Below are 20,876 nucleotides of genomic sequence, written 5' to 3' on the forward strand. Positions count from 1 at the left end.
AATAGATTCTATTTAATGTTAATTTTAGTTCAACACACATGTATCTTGAAAGTAGTAATGAAATATGCATGAAATATCTTATTCTATATTTGCTATAGGGTTTATTATATTTTCAAGGACTTTACCAAGTTCTTGATTATATATAAACAAAATCTGATAAATGGTCTTCTATGATTTAAAGTTTTCACCAAAATAGTCATTGTGCCAAGCTAATAGACTCTGCCAAAGAATGATACCTAAAGTTATATGCTTTACTGTGTAATGTTCTTACATAATTGGATGAATTATTTTGAATTTGTGAAAGTGCTATTACTTTTTTATTTCTGACCATTTTAGGAGTTTATATGAGACTTTATTTTCATGAATACTATAATTGATTTCCAAGAGTAATGCTTCATCACAGGGAAATATTTAAAATGATCTTCAGAGATATCTCACATGAAAAGATGAATTATTCACATATTTTACTATGGCAACCATGTATCAAAGTATGATAAGTATGGACTGTACAGTTCATATCTTTAGACCCTTAAATCAATGTGGCAATCAAATGTCTGATGGCAGCTTCACATAAAGAACACCAGAAGAAAAGCAGGACAAAATATTTGGAGTAAACTCTTACAATATTTTTCTTAAAACTTTATTCTATATGGTATTATAATGGCTATGTTGGCTATATTAATATCCGACAAAATAGGTTTTGAGGCAAGAAATATTACTTGAGACAAAGAAAGTCATTTCATAATGATAAGAGGGTCAACATATCAGGAAGCTATAACCATTATAAGTGTATACACAGCTAGAACCAGAGCCTCACAATTCATGAAGCAAAAAGCGAAGGAATTGAAAAGAAAAACAGACCATTCAAGAATAATAGAAATTTTAATACCCATCCTCAGTAGTAGAAAGAACAACTAGACAAAATCAGCAAGGATACAGAAGACTTGACTAATACCATCAACCAACCTGACCTGTTTGACGTCTATGACTATAGAATGATCCACTTGGACAACAGAACATGTGTCTTTTCAAGTGCATAGGACACATTCTCCGGATCATATGCTATGCCATAAAACAAGCTTCAGTCAATTTTAAAAGATTGAAAAAAAAATCGCCCAAGACACAATACTAAAAACCCAAAACAGAAAAGACAAAATTTCCCTCTCAAAATGAGTATGTAAATCAAAATTCCAATATCCGTTAAATCATGTAATGCTAAGAAAGAAACAAAACAGTAACCATTGATAAAGTTATTGATAAAGAACAGACTAAGGTTTAAAATATTTTTAGTTAGAATAATCAAAGGTAAAAATGAAGCAATAACACCATTAAAAGCAGCAAAAACATAAAGCTAAATTATAGAACAGGTGGAAATTAAAAAATGGTATGAATTGTTGAGAAAAAAATGCTAGCCATTAAAATATAAAGTAGGATATGGTCAAAGGTAATTTACAAATAGTAATGAGTGATTCACCTAAAACAGTTGCTTCCCTTTTCCATTCATGCTTCTCTGTTGATTGGTAATGTCCAGAAATATTGCAAGGTTTGCTTTGCTTCTTGTTCATCTATTCTCTCACTCAGCAGGTATTAATAAGCATCTACTGTGGCAGGCAATTTTTTAGATGCTTTCCTGGAACTTACATCCTAGTGGGAAGAAACACACATTAGTTTTTTTTTTTTAATAAGATAATTTCATTGTGTGGTAAGTGATAAAGAAATAGCACTTCTGCATTTGAGATTAATATGACTTCTGACTCTAGTCATAATCAGAAAATCAGTTTTGGACGCTTGTCTAAGTAAGCAAGTCAGGATTGTCTATGGTTATTCAGCAGGGGAGTTCCAAATAGCTCCCATTAGTGAATATAGCCCAAGGCTTGTGCTGGCTAGGGGGTGGATCATTATGGTAGTTAAAATGTCATTGCACCCATAAGTGCTTCTTCTTTGGAAAGCATTAACTAGAATTACAGATATCAAAACCAGTACAAGAAATCTAAAAATATAGGTTCTAACAGCTGTTTAACAGTGTATCAATGCAAGATTTCCTTCATATGCAATGCAAATGGAGAATTAATGGAGGAGAGAAGAAAACCCAAAGAAGAGGCATGGAAACAGTAGAGAATATTTGATTAGGGTGCTTTCCTTTTCCTTTTATTTCCCTTGTGTTAATTACACTGGTAATGCAAGGTCATAAGTTTCAAGAATGGTAGTTATATATCCAAGTTTATTGTATGTATGAATAACTTTTTTCTTACTTTGGATGGTAACTAGTTTATAAGCCACACATTCCAACGAGCATAGTGACTATTATTGCCCTTGTAAGCCATAAAGCTTATTTTAGAAAAAAAAAAACAAAAAACCCACATTTTATTTCTTATTTATTAGTTGCATTTTCAACTAAACTGCACAAAATGATGATTTTAAAAAAATCACTAAAAATAACTTGTATCCCTATTTAGTAGCCAAAATTAATTTATCTGGATTAAATTTAAAACTTCCCAAGATTCAGGTCTAAGTCCAACCCAAAGTAAATATTATTATCCAACTTAATCCTGGAAGTAGTGAATTGTACCATGTTTACTATAGAACATGTTAATGACCTCAATAAACATTCTAATAGTAAGAAAAAATATTTTAGAAGAATGGAATCGTTTGAGGAAAAACTGCCATGCATGCTAAAAGGGTGAACCTTTCATATCAGCCCCAAGTGACAAATCAGGATCATATTTTTTTTCCTTCAAGAGACATTTGGTGGCCTCGGAGGAGCCAGGCAAAACACCTAAACACATTAACTAATGCTTAACTCAGAGCACAGTCATATTTATTCAAAGATCTTTATCATTCCCTTAGGGAAACTCTGATGTTGTGGAAAATTATTGCAAGGAAATAATTTCCAAGAAAGGACATCATTTCAATGGCTTCTGCATCTTACAAGCCTGATAAATATAGGAGTAGGAAAGCATAACTTGATGTTCAGACTAAAGGAATGATGCTAGTTTTAGTCGAATATGGAAAGGCTGCATTTCAAGCTCAGACCAGCAGACAGGGAGGGAGCAGAAGGAGTAGACAGGGAGGGTAGTTCTATACTCTGAGGACTATTCACACCAATATTATCTGCAGGAATCTAATGCAGCTACTCACACATCATCCAATGAGAAAACACAAGGTTAGAGCTAAAAGACTGAAGTGGTTTGTATGACTCTATGGTTGTGTGATTTCAAAGAAATTACTTAACATCCACTTTCTCTCTGAACTCACTGTATTGTTAGGAAGATAAAGCAATGGGGATAAAACCCATGATGAAGTTAACTTCTCTGGAAATGTATCCTAACTACCCAAACAGGTGAGCTCAATAAAGGTTTTACAGGAATCAGTAAAACTTTCCCAAGTTAATATTTGCCATCTGTAGGTGCATTATGTTTGAAGGTATCTTTCCTGTTACATTAGACCGTGTTTCCCTGAAAATAAGACCTAGCTGGACCATCAGCTCTAATGCGTCTTTTGGAGCAAAAATTTATATAAGACCTGGTCTTATTTTAATATAATTTTAATATATTAAAATAAGACCTGGTATAATATATAATATAATATAATAATATAATATAATTAATATAATATAATGTAATAATGTAATATAATAATATAATATAATATAATATAATATAATATAATATAATATAACCGGGTCTTATGTTAGTTTTTGCTCCAAAAGATGCATTAGAGCTGATGGTCCGGCTAGGTCTTATTTTCAGGAAAACATGGTAGCAATCAGTACAGCTCTAAAAAAGGTTGTTTCTCAAATAAGTAAATTAGCCAATCCAGTTAATTAGTACACACAAACTTTGAGAGAGAACCACTCTAGCATAAGAAATTCAGTATATAAGATGTGGGTAAGTTCCTGCCATGAAATCATCTTTTTCCCAAGACTTTTGAATTGGGGACTGCACACCTGAAAGTCCTTAGTGGTGCCATCTCCAAATCCCATCCCGAGCTCTGCCTACCAGTGCTAATCTGTGTACCCCAGGTGTGCGTGCTCTGGACTTCACATAGAAAAGAATCATGAATCAGCTTTTATCTGTTTGCCAGAGAGAAGAGGTGATGATGCAATCATTTTATTGAAATAAAACGGTCTGCTGAGACTAGTGTTTGGCCAAGTGTCTCAATTTTCAAGTCTATCCGTTTCCCCTCACCTCCCATTCCAAACTCCATCCTCTATAGATGCATTTCTATAAGAACAATAAGTTCATGGAAAATACACTGATGAGGTAGGTTCCTGAGCCTCTTTCCAAAATTACAAACACATTTTTAGTACAGAAAACTCTTGTGTGTGTAGTTTTTTGTTAGATATTTCATGAATAGGTTGGAAATCAAGGGTACTCATGTCAAAACTTACTCTGCAAAATGCATCAGTGATTGTCGTGCGGGGCGGCCTGCGGGGTCTCTGGTCCCGCTCCCCACATAAGAACGCAGGATACGGTGAGGCCAACAAGGAACACCCACGGAGCCATAGGTAGGGGAGCCATACCACCACGGTCTCACTGGAGGCTGGGCCCACCGGACGCCGACCTGCCATCCGCTTTTCCGCCAACCAACCGACCGACGACTCTTCTCCACTCTCTCCTCTGTTCCTCTCTCTCGGCTCTCCTCTTCCGCTCTCCTCGGCCCTCCTCTTCCGCTCTCTTCAGCTCTGCTAGGCTCTGCTCGGCTCCTCGGCAATCCTCGGCAATCCTTTGTAGCCGCAGCAGTTATACCAGCGGCCAATCGGCCAACCGGCCACAGCTGACGGCCAATCAGCCACAGCCGACGGCCATTCACCACCCGAGCCAGCACCCTTCGACGTGAGGCCGAGAGCCTGTAAACTACTCTCTGGGGCTCTGTCCCCACAGTTATACCCTATGAAAATGGTTTACTTATTCTTTGGAGAAACTGTTTCCAACTCAGTAGAAAAGAATACAAATTTTAATTGTAATCCACCTGTAAGTAGAAAGAGAACATATTTTCTTAAGTCTTAACCATAATATTTTTATTTTCCTAATTTTAAAATGTTTCATGGATCTCTATTCATAGCCTTGCTTTGAGACCAAGCTATTCTCCTGCTTGCAAACCTGCTACATTTCCAGTGGCTTGCACAATAAAGTTCAATCTGTCAGGTGTTCAAGGTATCTCTTGATTTAGCCCAAGCTATATTCCTGCTCTTAAACTTCCTGTTTCCCATCTCTCCTCTGCCTGCCATGGCACAATGCACTGAGTTACTCCTAATTTCTTTAAAATACTCCTCTCTCAAAATATCCAAGTGTAAATTTGCTCACATATTTTTATCTAATATGTTCTCCATTCTTGCTGCTTACTAAAACCTTCCACCTCATCAAAGCTCAGCTGAATGTGATCTTCTTCATAAAACCTATCCTAGCTTCTCTAGTTGAAATATAAGCTCACTTTCCTCATCGCTCTCATCTTTTTGTGTACTTCTTTCATGGCATTGTTTTGTATTTAGATAGTTATGTACCTGATCATCCAACTCCATAAGTTGCGTGATCCTTAAAACAAGAGAGATCTTTTATCTTATGGGAGTATAGAATTCCATTGTGTATATATACCACATCGTGCCATTTGCAACAGCATGGATGGATCTTGAGATTATTATCCTAAGCAAAGTAAGTCAGAAAATGTCAAGAACCATATGATTTCACAGATATGTGTATATAAAACTGAAAACAAGAAAGGAACAAGACAAACAAATGAAAGGAAGCAAAAGTTCATAGACACAGACAATAGTTTAGTGGTTACCAGAGGGTAAGGGGGGAGGCAGGTGGTAGAAGAGGGAAAAGGGGATCAAATATATGGTGATAGAAGGAGAAGTGACTCTGGGTGGTGAACACACAACGTGATATATAGATGACGTATTACAGAATTGTACACTTGAAACCTACGTAACTCTACTAACCATTGTCACCCCAATAAACTTTAATAAAATAAAAAAAGATCTTGATTTGTTCTTCTTTGTTCCACTTATAGCCACTAGCAGAGCCTTGAATATTTACATACAGAAATTGACAAAAGGAGACATTTTCATAAATAAAGAGAGAGGTTCCAAGCATGATCATTCTTGGATTATATGGTGACCAATAGAATCTTTTGCTTTGTCTCATCCATTCACACTCCTGCTTTCTGGTTAACTAATAGTAGTAAAGTAAGAAAACCTGTGAAGTACAGATAGAGAAGTATATGTGGCCAAAGACAATTGTAAATAACTTTTTGACTGGGGTTATTTGGAGGCTATTTGTCCGTGAATGTATCCTCCGCAAAGATGCAAGGATCAGTAGAGCTCAAGGTCATTGTCTCCCTTCTAGGTGGCATTTTTGTTCATCCTCACAATCAGTTGCCATTGATGGTTTCAGTCTACAGTTCTTTCGCTTTTATTCTTCTATTTCTAAACTGGTACTTGAAGTTCAGCACAGACCAAAAATCTGAGATTATACAAAATAAACTAAGGTCAGAGCTGCTGAGCAGGAATATTTGTAGCAGGATCACCTCTGTCCTCCTTGTTTTAAGGTTAGTAATGAGTGATCCCTTCACAACGGGGTAGCCATTTCCAGCTCTAAGATGCCTTGAGGAGATGCTTGGAGAAAACAGTAATAAGGCAACAGAAAAAAACAATACATGAGGATAGCTTCACAGGAAGTTCTTTCCCCTATTTCTCTTTGTTCCATCAGAGGCATGCAAATCTCAACAGGGACAATAGTTTGGGAGATATTAATACAATTTGTTTTGCATTTTGTATTTGTGCATATGACCTCCTTCTTCCTTTCAACCAGAGTTATGGATCAGTCTTGTAGTGGGGAGGTAGCTGGGAACGAGGGATTAGGATTGTTACAGGCAGAATGTGGAGAGAAAGAAAGATAATATTTTGCTTCAGACATTCAAAATAAGATTTATAGCAAGATAACAGTCTTATAAGCCAGACTTTTCGGAAAGTTTTTGTGTCCCCCCTTACATCCCTGTATCTCCTCCACTAGCATGTCAGTAACCAGGCCAGGCAAACCATAAGTTAAAAGGCAGGTCCTGATCAGACTGAATGAAGGTTGAATATCATGTTATAGACTGGAATACTTGGGGAATACTGAGAGAAGCAGAGAATGAAGGAGTTTATGGGTACAAATATTCCCAATCTGAGATTTAATGTTAGAGAATGCCTAGACAATAGGCTTTTGTCTGATTCATATTTAGAATTATGGGAGGAATAATCTTCTGCTGCCTCTCACCTTTGTCTATCTGGAAAGTGACCCTGTCAAATGTAGACAGTAGCATAGAATGGTATGGTAGAAGAAGGACCAGAGTTTAGTGTTCAGTGTAGCCCTTGGATCCTGTGCATTATGGGGAGGACTCAGAACTTCCGGTTAAGGCTTTAGAGGTTTGTAGCTCATCTGGAAGTAATCTTGCTTTGGAGAGAGGAGAGCTGATCTGACAGCATAGCTGGGACTGGATCCCTAGATGATGAGCTCAGTGAAAGACACAGAGCCCAGGTGACACCAAGTGAATCATAGAGTACCATCGGTGGGGGGAGGGGGCCGGGGAGTGGGAGAGGGAGGAGAGAGAGAGAGGACCGAGGAGGAGGAAGAGAGAGAGAAAGAGAAACAAGGAGGAGGCGGAGGAGGGAGAGTTGGAAGAAGAAGAGGAGAAAGAGGCAAAGGAGAGGGAGAGAAAGGGACAAGGGGAAGGAAAGAAAGGGAAGTTACACCAGATTTCAATGTTAGTAGGGCAAACGATGACTAGGTGGACAAAGATCATTGTCACAAAACATAGGAACCCCAGGACAGTACAAGGACACTGTTTTTGCACAGGATCTCCTCATTGCCCCTGCCAGGAAGTTAGAATAAGCCTCACCCGACCCTCACAGCCAGACAATGTGCAGGAAGGAAACATATTAGGGTGATGACAATCTTAAAAGATTAACTTGTTTTTTAAGCCTAAACTGACTAAAAATTATAAGGACTAAATTCTTGCATTGGATAAGGGTTACTTTAGCATTAAAATGTTTAAACTATAGATTGAGACTAAAAGCTTTTCTCCTGTCTAGAGGATGGGGTTTTATTGTGATGATCACATTATTTAAGAGGTTATGAAGAATTTGCATTCTCTGGAGTCATCTGAAGGTAGTCTAAGTGAACCTGCCATCTAAGCACGTGGAGAAGTATGGCTTTGGCCCTTATTGCTCTACGGATGATTAGGGTTGACTGGTCTGAACGGCTAGGTGGGCTCCCCCTTTTTCTGACATCTTTAACACAGCTGGGCAATGGGTCAAAGAAGAGAGCATTCTCAGATCAAACAAAGCTGCTCCTCTAGCTATAGGATGCTTTTTGGCTGAAACTTTGAGTAAACTTCTAAGAAGTATTAGTTGGAGAGTGTTGGGTACTGTCTCTGAACAGACAGAAATTCATACTCTGTTTTATCTCCTTTTTATTCTCTTGTTTATTATATATTTTCTCTCTACCATTTTTCTCTTTGTTCTTTTCTCTTTCTTGGAGACATTTTATATCATTGCTAAAGCTTTCAAAAGTCTGCTATTCAATTATAAATTTCAGAAATCAGTATTAGTTTTATTTTTAAATCACCAATGCTATAGTTTCTGTCATATTTTAACACATGAAAACAAAGACACATACAAAATCAGAATCTGTATGATGTAAATACAATTTAATTATTTAATTTACTTACAGCTGAGAATAATAATTTCATTGCAATATTAACTCATGCAGTAGCATCATTGCCAGTAAAACTTCATAAATGCATCTGCCCCATGTAGTAACTGATTAAATACAGTTCTGTGAAATCTAAGCTACCTTAAGAAGGCTTCGTTTTTTAATTTAAATATTTTTTTGAAAAAACCCTGTAGTTTATTGGAAAATGTTAACGATGACTGAAACAAAACACAGTGTTCATTTTATCATGCACGACCTGTCGTGTGCAAGTATGATTGTGCCTTACAACCCTTTAAGACAGGCCCTCCACAAGCACCTTTTATCCAACAGTCAGTTCTGTGTGTATGAAAAGTATTGAGGATCAGTGCTCTCAGCTATCAATATAGGAGCTATAATCATCACCTGAAAGCTGATTGAAACATTATAGAAATAAAAGTCCCAACAGGCCAAAAAGTATTTCTGTGTTCTTTTCTTCTGGAATCTTTTCAAGTGACATTTTCTATGCCTGGAAGTAGTCTCTGTACTTTTGTTTTTTTGTTCATTTTTATTAACATTTAAATATACATGCTATCGATGCATCTCGAGCATTTTGGCTATGACTCACTGGTTTAGGTTATGTATACACTATCCATTTAGATTATGTATAACCTATCCATATAAATTTTTAAAAGATAGAATAAAAATAATGTAAAACAAAAAATTTTATACCCATCATATTGTTCCAGATAACCAGAAGGGGAGCAAAAGAAACCAGGTCTATAATGGGCATAATAGACATTCCAATAATACACTGTTTTTTACAATAATAAAATAAAGTTATCAAAAACAATAGCCAACATAACTAAAAATTGGTGAGAAAACACACAAAAGGGAGAAAGCATACAGGATCTGAATCAATTCCTTTGTGTAGAATATAACATGTAATGAATGTTAGTCTTCTAATATTCCCTAATTATAAGCTCTTAACTTCTGTATTGACCAAATTTTTATAAATCTATGAATCCTTCACAATGATTTCTAAAACTCTTAGACAAAGATCAGGAAAGAATTCAAATCCAAGTCTCTATAGACTAACACCCCAACATATGTACACTCTCACATATCAGCCAGGATGATTCCACAGTTACGATCCATGGTTAGGTAAATGTCTGATATAAGTAAAGAAAAAGGTATGGTGCCCAACCTGAGAAAACAATATTTCTACACACATTTATTGCTTGAGTTCAGCTTTGTAAAAAGAATGAAGTGTCTTATAATTACCAAATTGTGTTTCTGGGACTATTTTGGAATCTATATCTTTTTCTTTCATTTGTTTGGATAACCTGGAATTACTGTCTGTATTTCTGAAATCCAAGTATGTATTTGCCTCGTTCCACAAGAATGTTGCGGAAGCTTACCACTTATTTTATCTTTATACAAAACTTTTGTGACTCATCAGAAACAGTCTTCCGAAGTTTTACATTTTTTTTACCCTTCCTTGAGATAAAGAAGCCCTAGTGACTAAAAACTCTCCACTGAGAGAAGATAAAAGTTTCATTCTTGCTTGCTGTCTTACCTTTCCTCAGAACAGAAGAGTTGCTAGCCAAAGCAGCCATGAATGAATGAATGAATGAGTGAATTAATGAATAGGTAGATAGGTAAACAAGAAAGAAAGACATGTTAAGAAATGAGACAAGTTGTAGTCTCTCTTGGTGGATCTTTGGAGGGATACCCCCTGATAACAAGAATGATTCTTTATGTGCATACGAGATAATAGCTTTCATACTGTGTTTCCCCAAAAATAAGACCTAGCCGGACCACCAACTCTAATGTGTCTTTTGGAGCAAAAATTAATATGAGACCCGGTTTATTTTAATATAAGACCGGTATAATATAATATAATAAATATAATATGTAATTAATTTAATACCGGGTCTTATATTAATTTTTTCTCCAAAAGACACATCAGAGCTGATGGTCCAGCTAGGTCTTATTTTCGGGGAATCACAGTACTAATTCAACTATTCTGTTACAGAAACCAAAATTAATTTTTGACTGTAATAAAGGATAAAAAGCATTTATATGAGCAAAAGAAGTTGCAGTCCAGGAGGCAAAGATTCAGGTAGCAGCTTAAATTGTGTCCCACTGAGACAAAGGGGAAGCTGCCTTTTATAGTGTAAGTTCCCACCCAGGTACTCAATCAGTCTGTTTTATGTAACTGATGTATCCAAATTGTGCCATTCTTATTGAACAGGGCAGGTCTCAGTCCGTTGGTAGAAAGAGGAAACCAGGGTTTCCTTGCAATGGTTGATTATGATAGTGGAAACAAACTGGGCACTGTGTGAGAAGCCGAGAGTACGGTCTGAGGTTCTGCCCAGTAAACAGAGTACCTGAGGAGCCCCGGTCAGCAAATGGCTATTAGACTCTCAGTCATAAAACGTGGGTCCTTGGTTGAACATGGGGAGTTCATCTCAGCAGATAAATTCCTTCACATAAAATGCATCTTTCCTTTCAAGGTCCACAGTTAGACCTGAGAAGTAAAAATTTTCATCAGTGAGGCACAGGTCCATTAAAGCAATTACATAGCTTGTAAGAGTAGCAAGACTCTCCGTCTAACCCATGTCTTTGGGCTCTCAGTGTTGTGCTTTGTATAGGACGCCTGCATTACCTGCGGGGTCAGCTTTTCTGTGTATAACTCAGGTACTTTTTTTGTGCCTCTTATGCCAATACTCTTTCAAATCCATATGCAGTTAATAATATGGTTATCTTTCTTTCCTACTAAAGTGCATGTTCCTTACCCAGTTTCTGGGAGCAAGGGCTGCATTATAAATTTCTCTTTTTAAAAAAATCTTCCATATTGCACAAAGTAAAGGTTAATAATTGTTTGGTGAAAAACTTGAATGAATAAATCCCAGGGGACCTGGACTGACTTTCCTTATCTCAGAACAAATCCTAGAGATAGGTAAGCAATGGATTGGGATGTTGTTTGACCAGCTTAACTGTCTGATACAGGAATCTTACACCTTAAATTGGACGAGCTATTATTTTGACCTATTTATTCCAATTAACTGATAAACTCAAAGAGGTCAGTTTTAGAGCACTCCTAAACGATTCAGTGAAGACGCTAGAAATGTTCATAGTATATTCTTACTAAATGCTTCCTCTTGATGGTGATGATAATACGAAGTGTATCATTTACATGTAACTTCTTGCAAGATGAAGTGTTTCATGACGATAGAAATTGCAGTGATATTAGGGAGTCTGTACTTCCTGTCTGGCACTAATCACGCTGATGCCTAGACACAGGGCTATGACAGTGGCTTGCAGGCAGGAATTAGCATGAGAACAGTCCTTTTGTGAACATGCAGAGAGGTCAATAAGTACATGATTATAAATTAGCTTGGTGGACTAGTGTGGTCATTAGCTGGGTCGAGTGTTCCTATTTCATATAATTGTTTGCTGCACCTGAATTAATTTGAGCGTTTAAATCCTGCATATTCATTCTGTGCTGCAGGATGTAAAGCTTTGGACTAATCCCTTTAATACTCTTCAGTATAAACACCTTAATCAAGCAACAGCTTTATAATTAGTTCTCCTTACAGGCTGGATATAATTTACTAGTTTTACAGCTCATAAGTTACCGCAACTTTTTAATCATAGTAATTATGCTTTAGAATGTAAGCATAAATGGACTTTTCTAGTTTATTTTCCAAGAATGAAACTAAGGCAGTCAAAATCAGGAGATTAATAAAATCCAATATATGGATACACTTGGTATTTTTATGGCAGCTCAGGATCACTCATCCTTGGAATTTAATCACCAGATTAAAGTAGGCTATCGAGCTGAGAAGGTGATTTTGTTGTTCTTTAAAAGGAAGTACAGTTCTCTATATATTACATATTTCTTTTGTTGGGTGTGAAAAATGCTGCCGTGATTTAATTTTATCGCAGCAGTGAGCACTCTAACAATATACCTCTCCTGTACTAAACCGAGTAAGTAAATAACGGGTTAGCTACTAAAGATGTGCTAATCTGTTTTTCTTTTTATTTGTTTTATTCCACGAGAATTTTAAAGTACAAATCATTTCTGGCATTAAGGACATTTGTATGATCTGGCTGCACAACACTTTAAGTCATAAGTAGGCATTTAAATTAAATTTATTGAGATATATTTATATTAATTAAAGTAAAATTATTGAAAACAGTTTATTGAGGTTTAGGAATATTATAAAAGGTAAGGATCTACCTTTTATTAAATCTACCTTATTGTTAAACTTCAATAAATATACATTATTGGTTGATCTTATATACTTTAAGTATATAATCACTGTCTTCATAAATCTTGCTGAAATATGTATTAGAGATTCTGGTGCAAGTTCAACACATAGATAATTCTTCTGAGAAAACGTCATTAAAATAGGCTAAAACCTTTCGGGTTTCAATCTTAAAATCTTTAAGTATATGAAATAATATTTGTATATGTGTAGATACACATAATTTTATGAAAAAATATTTGTGTATATACATATATGTAAATATAAATAGTGAGGCTTTGTTATAATGAAACACAGAGGTTAAATACTTTGTTTTGAGCACTCTAGCAAAAGGTGTTGATTACCCTGTGGTTAATTTGGTCATAGTAAATTGTATTGATTATAAAGGTAGTCAAAATAATTGACAATGTCATAGACCAGGTCAGAGGTTGCATATCACATGGTTACTCTGAGGGTCCTCCAAGACTAGTCACAACGATCAAATCAAGTATCTCTTGCTCAGCATAATGATGTTATCCTCACATAATTTATAATCGATTGGTGTTATGGACATTTGGTTTGCTAAACTTTTATACTATTGTAACTCAGAGCTCTTTCACTTTGCTTACAAATATTTGAGGAAAGTTCCAGAAATGAGGGAAAATCCGTTAGGATGGGGAACAGACTGGAATGTGACCAAATTCTGGGATAAACAGTCTGACCAGAGACAAGCTGAAGCTAACTGGAATCTTAGAGATTGCAGAAGGAAGACTTGATCTGCAAGAAGAAAGATACATACAACTCATCAAGCAAACTTCAGGTGAACCGTCCCTGGCTCTGAGGAGTGGGGGTCTCTTAAGAATCCTTGTTTGCTGCTAAAAAAAAAAAAAAAAAAAGAGAAAGAAAAAAAAAAAAATCCTTGAGGTTGTCTGTGTAAGCCTTAAATCTGTGACAGGCCCAGAAAGTGCTAAACCAGCATGCTAGCCCTAGAGGCATCATCAGAAACAGTTGTTATTCTGTGGGATAGATACTGAGCTAAAAAGAGGAAAACACCAGGGCCCTTTGCCTTGTCATTTTCATGCCAGTGGCAGGCCATAGTTGGGGGAGAGTGAGAAATCTCACCTTTGAATGAAGATTGAAAAGGAGATTATCATGTAGGTCATAAAATAAAATATATGTAACACTTCTCAAAGTGAGGTCTGCAGAGTCCTGGGGGGCCTTAAGAAACCATTCCAGGTGTTCTGAAAGATCAAAGCTTTTTTCATAATAATACTAAAACATTATTTCTCTTTTTCACTATGTTGACATTTGTACTAATGTTTCAAAAGCGATGATGGGTAAAACTGCTAACTCAGTCTGCATCAAGGCAGTAATGCCAAACTGTACTAGTAGTCATTGTGTTCTTCACTCTTGCTCACTGTCAGCTAGTGATATGTTAAAAAATACTAGTGCCAAGTCAACTTTACTTCCATTGCTAATGTGGCTAATGCATTTCTTACAGCCAGATTTAGCATTTTCTCTTCTCTTTCAAGGCCTCCTTTTTCTCTTCCTCACTACTCTAGCTGACTTTCCATGCAAACAACGCATTCCTCCAATCATCTGACCCCTTCTTACCTCCAGTTGCCCTCTACCTCTTTTTGAGAGATTTTTACTAAGTCTTGATCTCATTGGACAAATGTCTGGGATTCTGAGCTACTCTCCTGCTCCTCTCAAATTACCCTGAGCAGTGTCCAATTGCTTCGGGATGCCGTTTTCTGAGTTTTGAAATGACAGCAAAGTGTTTTGATAAGATTATTCTTAAAGTATTAGAGGTTACAAATATTTTTATTGATTCCATCACCCCTACTACATGGCCCTGCCCTTATTAGATGGAAGACACCTCAATTTATTAAAGAATTCTTACGGCATTATGTGGCTGAGTTACATTTTCATGAGTTTTGAGACATTATGGATAAAAGAATGGTGTCCAGGATAAAAGTACTCATGGGCCTTATCTCTTGACAAACAACATGCAGGGGTTCAAAATGGCAAATAATCTAAAATTATGCAGTAGTTTCCCCTTCTCCATGGTTTCGTTTTCCACAGTTTCAGTTACTCGCAGTCAACCATTGTTCAAAAATATTAAATGGAAAATTCCAGAAATAAGCAATTCAGAAGTTTTAAATTGAGCATCCTTTGAACAGCATGATGAAATCATGCCATCCCACTCTAGCTTAGGACATGAATCATCCCTTTGCCTTGAGTATCCACACTGTACACGCTGTCCACCTGTTAGTAACTTAGTAGCTGACTCCATTATTAAATCAAATGCGGCAGTATCACAGCACTTGTGTTCAAGAATCCTTTATTTTACCTAACAATATTTCCAAAGCACAAGAGTAGCTTAACGCTATGTCATGATTCCTACATCGTTCACTTTACTTCATCTCATCACATAGCATTTTATCATCTCACATAATCACAAGAAGGGGTGAGTAAAGTAAAATAAGATATTTTGAGAGGAAGAGACCAAACACATTCACGTAACTTTTATTAACTTTCATTGGTAATCTCTTCCTGTACCTAATTTATAAATTAACCTTTATCATAGGTATGTATGTATAGGGAAAACCATCGTATATATAGGGTCCAAACTATCTGTGGCTTCAGACATCCACTGGGGGTCTTGGAACGTATCCCGTGCAGATAAGGGGGAACTATTGTATTATCAGGCAAACAGAGGTGCTTAGCCCAGCAAAAAGAAGACAGATGAAGTTCTGTTAGCTGAATACAGAGAGTTAAAGGGCAGATTCGTGATACCTGGCCTACAGTGGGTGCTCAAAGAATGCTTCAATAAGTGGGTAAGCAACTATGACACATGCCTGCAAATGTGCACACAGTCACGACTATACTCACCATTGGATGGGTGAAGTTTCTGTCTTCCTATTGACGGCCCAGATCTAAGCTTCCCAATCGGTGTATTCAATCACATTTTAAAATGAAATCCTAAATCCATGAATATTTTTGTATTTAATAGATTAGAACAGAATACTGAAACTAAAGGAGTATGACATGAATTTATTGTGGGTTTTGCTAGAACCCAGGGCCAGAAGTAAGGTAAGGGAAGTTTGTTTAACCTAATATAAACCTTGGTTTTAATTTTTAAACTTCATCCTTTTATACATTTTATAAATTTATATTTTTGGATGTTACATGATTCTGCTATGATCTCTTTTTGTTGCCAACTATGTATTAACTATGAATGGAAATGAAGTAAAAGGGACAAACTCTTAAAATTCCGTTTTTATCTCTTTTGATTTCCTTATTGGCAAAGCATTATCTAGTCAAGAAAGACATCCTCCAGCAGCCTTTTGGGTGGTGTTCTTTGTTATAGGAAATCTTTTATTTCATTCCAGCAAAGAAATGAACCAATTTGATATGATCCTTTTATCCCAGAGAAAGGGCACAACTTCTTTATTTTCAAGGTTGTGCATTTTTTTCAACTGTAAAACATACTGTGCAATTGAAGCCATAATTATATGCACTTGTCAATCAATCTTAACCTACTACACTATGGTTATGGCATTTTATCTAAAAAGAGAAGGATTAAAGGCTTTGCGTGAAATGAAAGGTACACACAGTCAGGGAAGTATAATGCATATCATTAGCTATCTGGGAAGAGAGAATGGACGGAGACAGATTACCAATATTTGATTTCTCACAGGCATTAAAGAAGTATTTAAGGCTACCTACAAAATAATGTTAGGGAATTTGACACTTTGATTTCTATTTTGTTCTCTTGGCAATTATTTAAAAGAGTTCCTTCATCCAGCGGCTGCATTAGTCAAATTTGGAAAGGATAAAATTTTAAACTGAGTCTGAAAAAGGGGAAAAAAAAAATCCTGTTTTAAGTGCCACAAAAATTTAGGAGAGGATTTTAAATGTTATTTTCTTCAAACACATTTTGTTTCTTTGGATACAGTTTTTACGGTGGCTGGGGTATCTGGAATTATTTTTAGATATAGTTGCTGCCCTTTGGATCTCTAAGCAGCACTGTGTCCATTGGGAAGGAAAAGCAACTTACAAAAAGACACCAGAAAGGAAGCCAAAACAGAAGTGGTGAATTTATTTTCTTAGAAAGATTGATCTGGTGGGAAGTGCCAGCTCTGTTCAACACTAAAAATATTGGGAAAACACTAGTCACGAGGACTCAAGAAGCAAAATTGTATCTGATGACCTCAGGGAGTGTTTTGAAAGTGAGACTTTTTGCAAAAATCTTCTCTCATTCAGTTGGTTGTCTCTTTATTTTGTCGATGGTTTCTTTTGCTGTGCAGAAGCTTTTAAGTTTCATGTAGTCCCATTCATTTGTTTTAGCTTTTACTTCCATTGCCTTTGGAGTCAAATTCATAAAATGCTCTTTGAACCCAAGGTCCATAATTTTAGTACCTATATTTTCTTCTATGCGGTTTATTGTGTCAGGTCTTATGCTTAAGTCTTTGATCCATTTTGAATTAATTTTGGTACATGGTGACAGATAGCAGTCCAGTTTCATTCTTTTGCACGTGGCTATCCAATTCTGCCAGCACCATTTATTAAAGAGGCTGTCTTTCCTCCATTGTATGTTTTTAGCTTTTTTGTCAAAAATTATCTGTCCATATTTATGTGGTTTTATTTCTGGGTTCTCAACTCTATTCCATTGGGCTATGTGTCTGTTTTTCTGCCAATATCATGCTGTTTTGATTATTGTAGCCCTGTGTATAATGCTTAGCGAAATAAGTCAGACAGAAAAAGCAGAGAACCATATGATTTCACTGATATGTGGTATATAAACCAAAAACAACAAAAGAACAAGACAAACAAATGAGAAACAAAAACCCATAGACACAGACAATATTTTAGTGATTACCAGAGGGTAAGGGGGTGGAGGGTGGGAGATGAGGGTAAGGGGGATCAAATATATGGTGATGGAATGAGAACTGACTCTGGGTGCTGAACACACAATGGGATTTATAGATGATGTAATACAGAATTGTACACCTGAAATCTGTGTAATTTTACTAACAATTGTCACCCCAATAAATTAAAAAAAAAAGAGAAAGTGAGACTTGCTTATTTGTAAACAATGGAATTGCAAATTATTATTAAAAATGTTCTGGGTAAAAATTGCCTGTGCAACTCCCAAGAAATGTATTTTGTTGTTGAGCAAATGTGTTCCATATTGAAAAAAAAGAAAAAAATGGAAGACTGTACTTGAAACTTCTGTTTTTACAAGTACTGATGGTTACTTGCTTTGTCATCTCTGTGTGGCTTTTTAATAAAAAACTTCAACAACCTGATGCAGAAAACTAGTTGTGCCCAGCTCCAAGAGGTCTGCCAAGTCCAGAAAAAAATGATGGAAATCATGACCTAAGAAGGTAGATAAATGACTTGAAAAAAAGTGTCAGTGAGCTGATTCCAAACAACACTGGGGATGACATAGAATAGCGTGGTAGGCAGTCTATTTACCTCCTTCAGGACATGTTGGTTAGAAATAAACCATGAAATGGTAAAACTTAAGGAACTCCATGGTGAAGGCAGTAGTTTTGGAAAACCTGGATAAGACAGCTGGATGCTCAGGTTGAGTAAGTTGATGGAGACAAGTCACAGAATGTATTTAAAAGTCAGAAAACTTAAATGATAAAAAAAAATTGCTTACCAGCAAAATGATACAATAATAATCATTGTGTGACTTTTATGCAACTAAGAAGCTACAGAGTCATTGAGGTAAAATTCTAATTAAAATAAATCTATTTAAATTGCAGTTGAACTAATACACCAGTACCACCATACCTTTTAGTTACTCCATCTGGTTTTCTAATTTTCCCTGGGAAAAAGGATATGAGGTGGGATCAAAAATATATGGTGAATGTTTAAACTTAAAATAAAAAATTGCAGTAAAAGACACATTGCCATTAATTCCTCTTAAAATACTGCCCTCACTTTGAACACACTTATCCCATCATTCTTGCCACTTTCTGAAACAGTTCTCAAAGTCCTCTTTCGTGAGTGTCTTTAGTTGCTTTGGGGTGAAATGCTCTAAAAACATCAATTAAATCCATCTGGTCTAATGTGTCAGTTAAGGCCGCTGTTTCCATGTTGATTTTCTGTCTGGAAGATTTCTTCACTGATGTCAGTGGGGTGTTAAAGTCCCCTACTGTGACTGTATTACTGTCGATCTCTCCCGTTGTGTGTCAGTATTTGCTTTATATAGTTAGGTGTTTGTACAGAGGGTACATAGATATTTACGAGAGTAAATATCCTCATGTATCCTCTTGTTCGATTGATCTCTTTATCATTATGCCTTTTTTTGTCTCTTGCCACAGTCCTAGTTTTAAAGGCTGTTTTGTCTGCTATAAGTATTGCTACTTCACTACTTTTTTCCCCATTTCCGTTTGCACGAAATATCTTTTTCCATCCCTTTACTTTCAGTTCGTATGTTTTTTAATCTGAAGTGAGTCTCTTGTAGGCAGCAAATGTATGCCTACAAGAGTCTTGTTTTTTTTTTTTTAATCCATTCAGCTGCCTTATTTCTTTTAATTGGAGCATTTAGTCCATTTACATTTAAAGTAATTATTGAGAGGTATGTAGTTATTGCCATTTTATTGTTTTCTGATTGTTTCTGTAGTTCTTCTGTGTTCCTTGCTTATTCTCTTGTATATTGATGACTTTCTATAGTGTCATGTTTGGATTCCTTTCTCCATATTTCTTGTATATCTCTTGTAGAGTTTTGGTTTGTGGTTACCATGCCCTTCCTATATATCAAGCTATGTTTGTAGTAGTCTATTTTCAGTTGGTGGTTGCCTAAGTTCGAACAAGTGTTAAAATGACTACAATTTTTATTCACCTTCTCATTGGTAATGTTTTTGTCATTATTTTTTACTTCTTTTGTGTGTGTGTATGTTTGTGTGTGTCCCTTAATTTATTTTTGTAATTACAGATGATCTTCCTACTTTTGCCTTTTATCCTTTGTACTAGCTTTAGAGTTGATTGATCCACTCTGGAAGTTTATACATTTTGTTTCCCTTCACCCATTTTGCCAATTCTCCATTCCTTTTTATATTCTCTTTTTGAAATAAGTTCTCATCTGATATTATTTCCCTTCACTGTGACCCTTATGAATATAAGTATCTCATATGTGTCGTAAGTATCTCTTATGAGTCTGCTGGTGAATTATCTTTGCCTTCTGTTATCTGGTAAAAGCACTTTGCTTTCATTTTGTAATAATCATTGTCACTAGATATATAATTGTTTACAATTTTATTTTTCTTTCAGTTCTTAAGAGATGTCACTCCACTGTATACTGGCTTCAAGTGTTTCTGATATCAGTTATCAGTCTTATTGTAGTTCTCATAAATACAATGTTTCTCTTTTAAAGCGCTTTATGTCTTTCTCTTGTTCTTTGGTTTCAGCAGTTTGACTTTGAAGATCTTAGTTGTGGATTTCTTTGTGTTTATATTTTGAGCTTTTCCAATATCTGGGCCACTATTGCAATCATATATGGAAAAAAAAACTTGGCCAATGTTTCTTTAAATTTTTTTTGTTTAATTTTGTCTTCACTCTCTTGGAGACTTCAATTACACATGTGATAGATCACCTCATACTATACCTAATTCATTGAGTCTTATTTCTTTCAATTTTTTTCTCTCTGTGCTTCAGTTTGTATAACTTCTATTATCCTATTTTTATGTCCATTGATTATATACCCTCTTGTGTCTAATCTATTGTTGTTTACATCTAATGGATTTTTATTTCAAATGTTATGTTTTTTCAGTTCAAAGATTTTCGAGTTTCCTTTTCCTTACATTTTTAATATCTGTCCTAAATGTTCTCATCTCTTTACTCATTATATCTAAATTTTCTTATTCTTTCTTTAGCATATGTATTAGGTATTTTAACATTCTTGCTTATTAATTTCAAAATATGGGTCATC

The 20,876-nt window shown here is 35.8% G+C and overlaps 1 long non-coding RNA gene across 2 annotated transcripts in view; it reads right to left on the minus strand.

Moving 5' to 3' along the window:
* Positions 1 to 660: 660 nt before the first annotated feature.
* The window catches only part of LOC141570666 (uncharacterized), a 48,776-nt gene continuing 28,560 nt past the window's right edge, over positions 661 to 20,876 (minus strand). For both annotated transcript variants that reach the window (XR_012494957.1, XR_012494956.1), the window contains 2 exons: positions 4,391 to 4,971; positions 661 to 1,644 (listed from right to left, as the gene is read on the minus strand). This is a non-coding gene — a long non-coding RNA (uncharacterized LOC141570666). The remainder of the gene's footprint in view (positions 1,645 to 4,390; positions 4,972 to 20,876) is intronic.

The sequence above is a fragment of the Rhinolophus sinicus genome, linkage group LG03, assembly GCF_036562045.2.
Source record: "Rhinolophus sinicus isolate RSC01 linkage group LG03, ASM3656204v1, whole genome shotgun sequence".
Taxonomy (NCBI): Eukaryota; Metazoa; Chordata; class Mammalia; order Chiroptera; family Rhinolophidae; genus Rhinolophus; species Rhinolophus sinicus.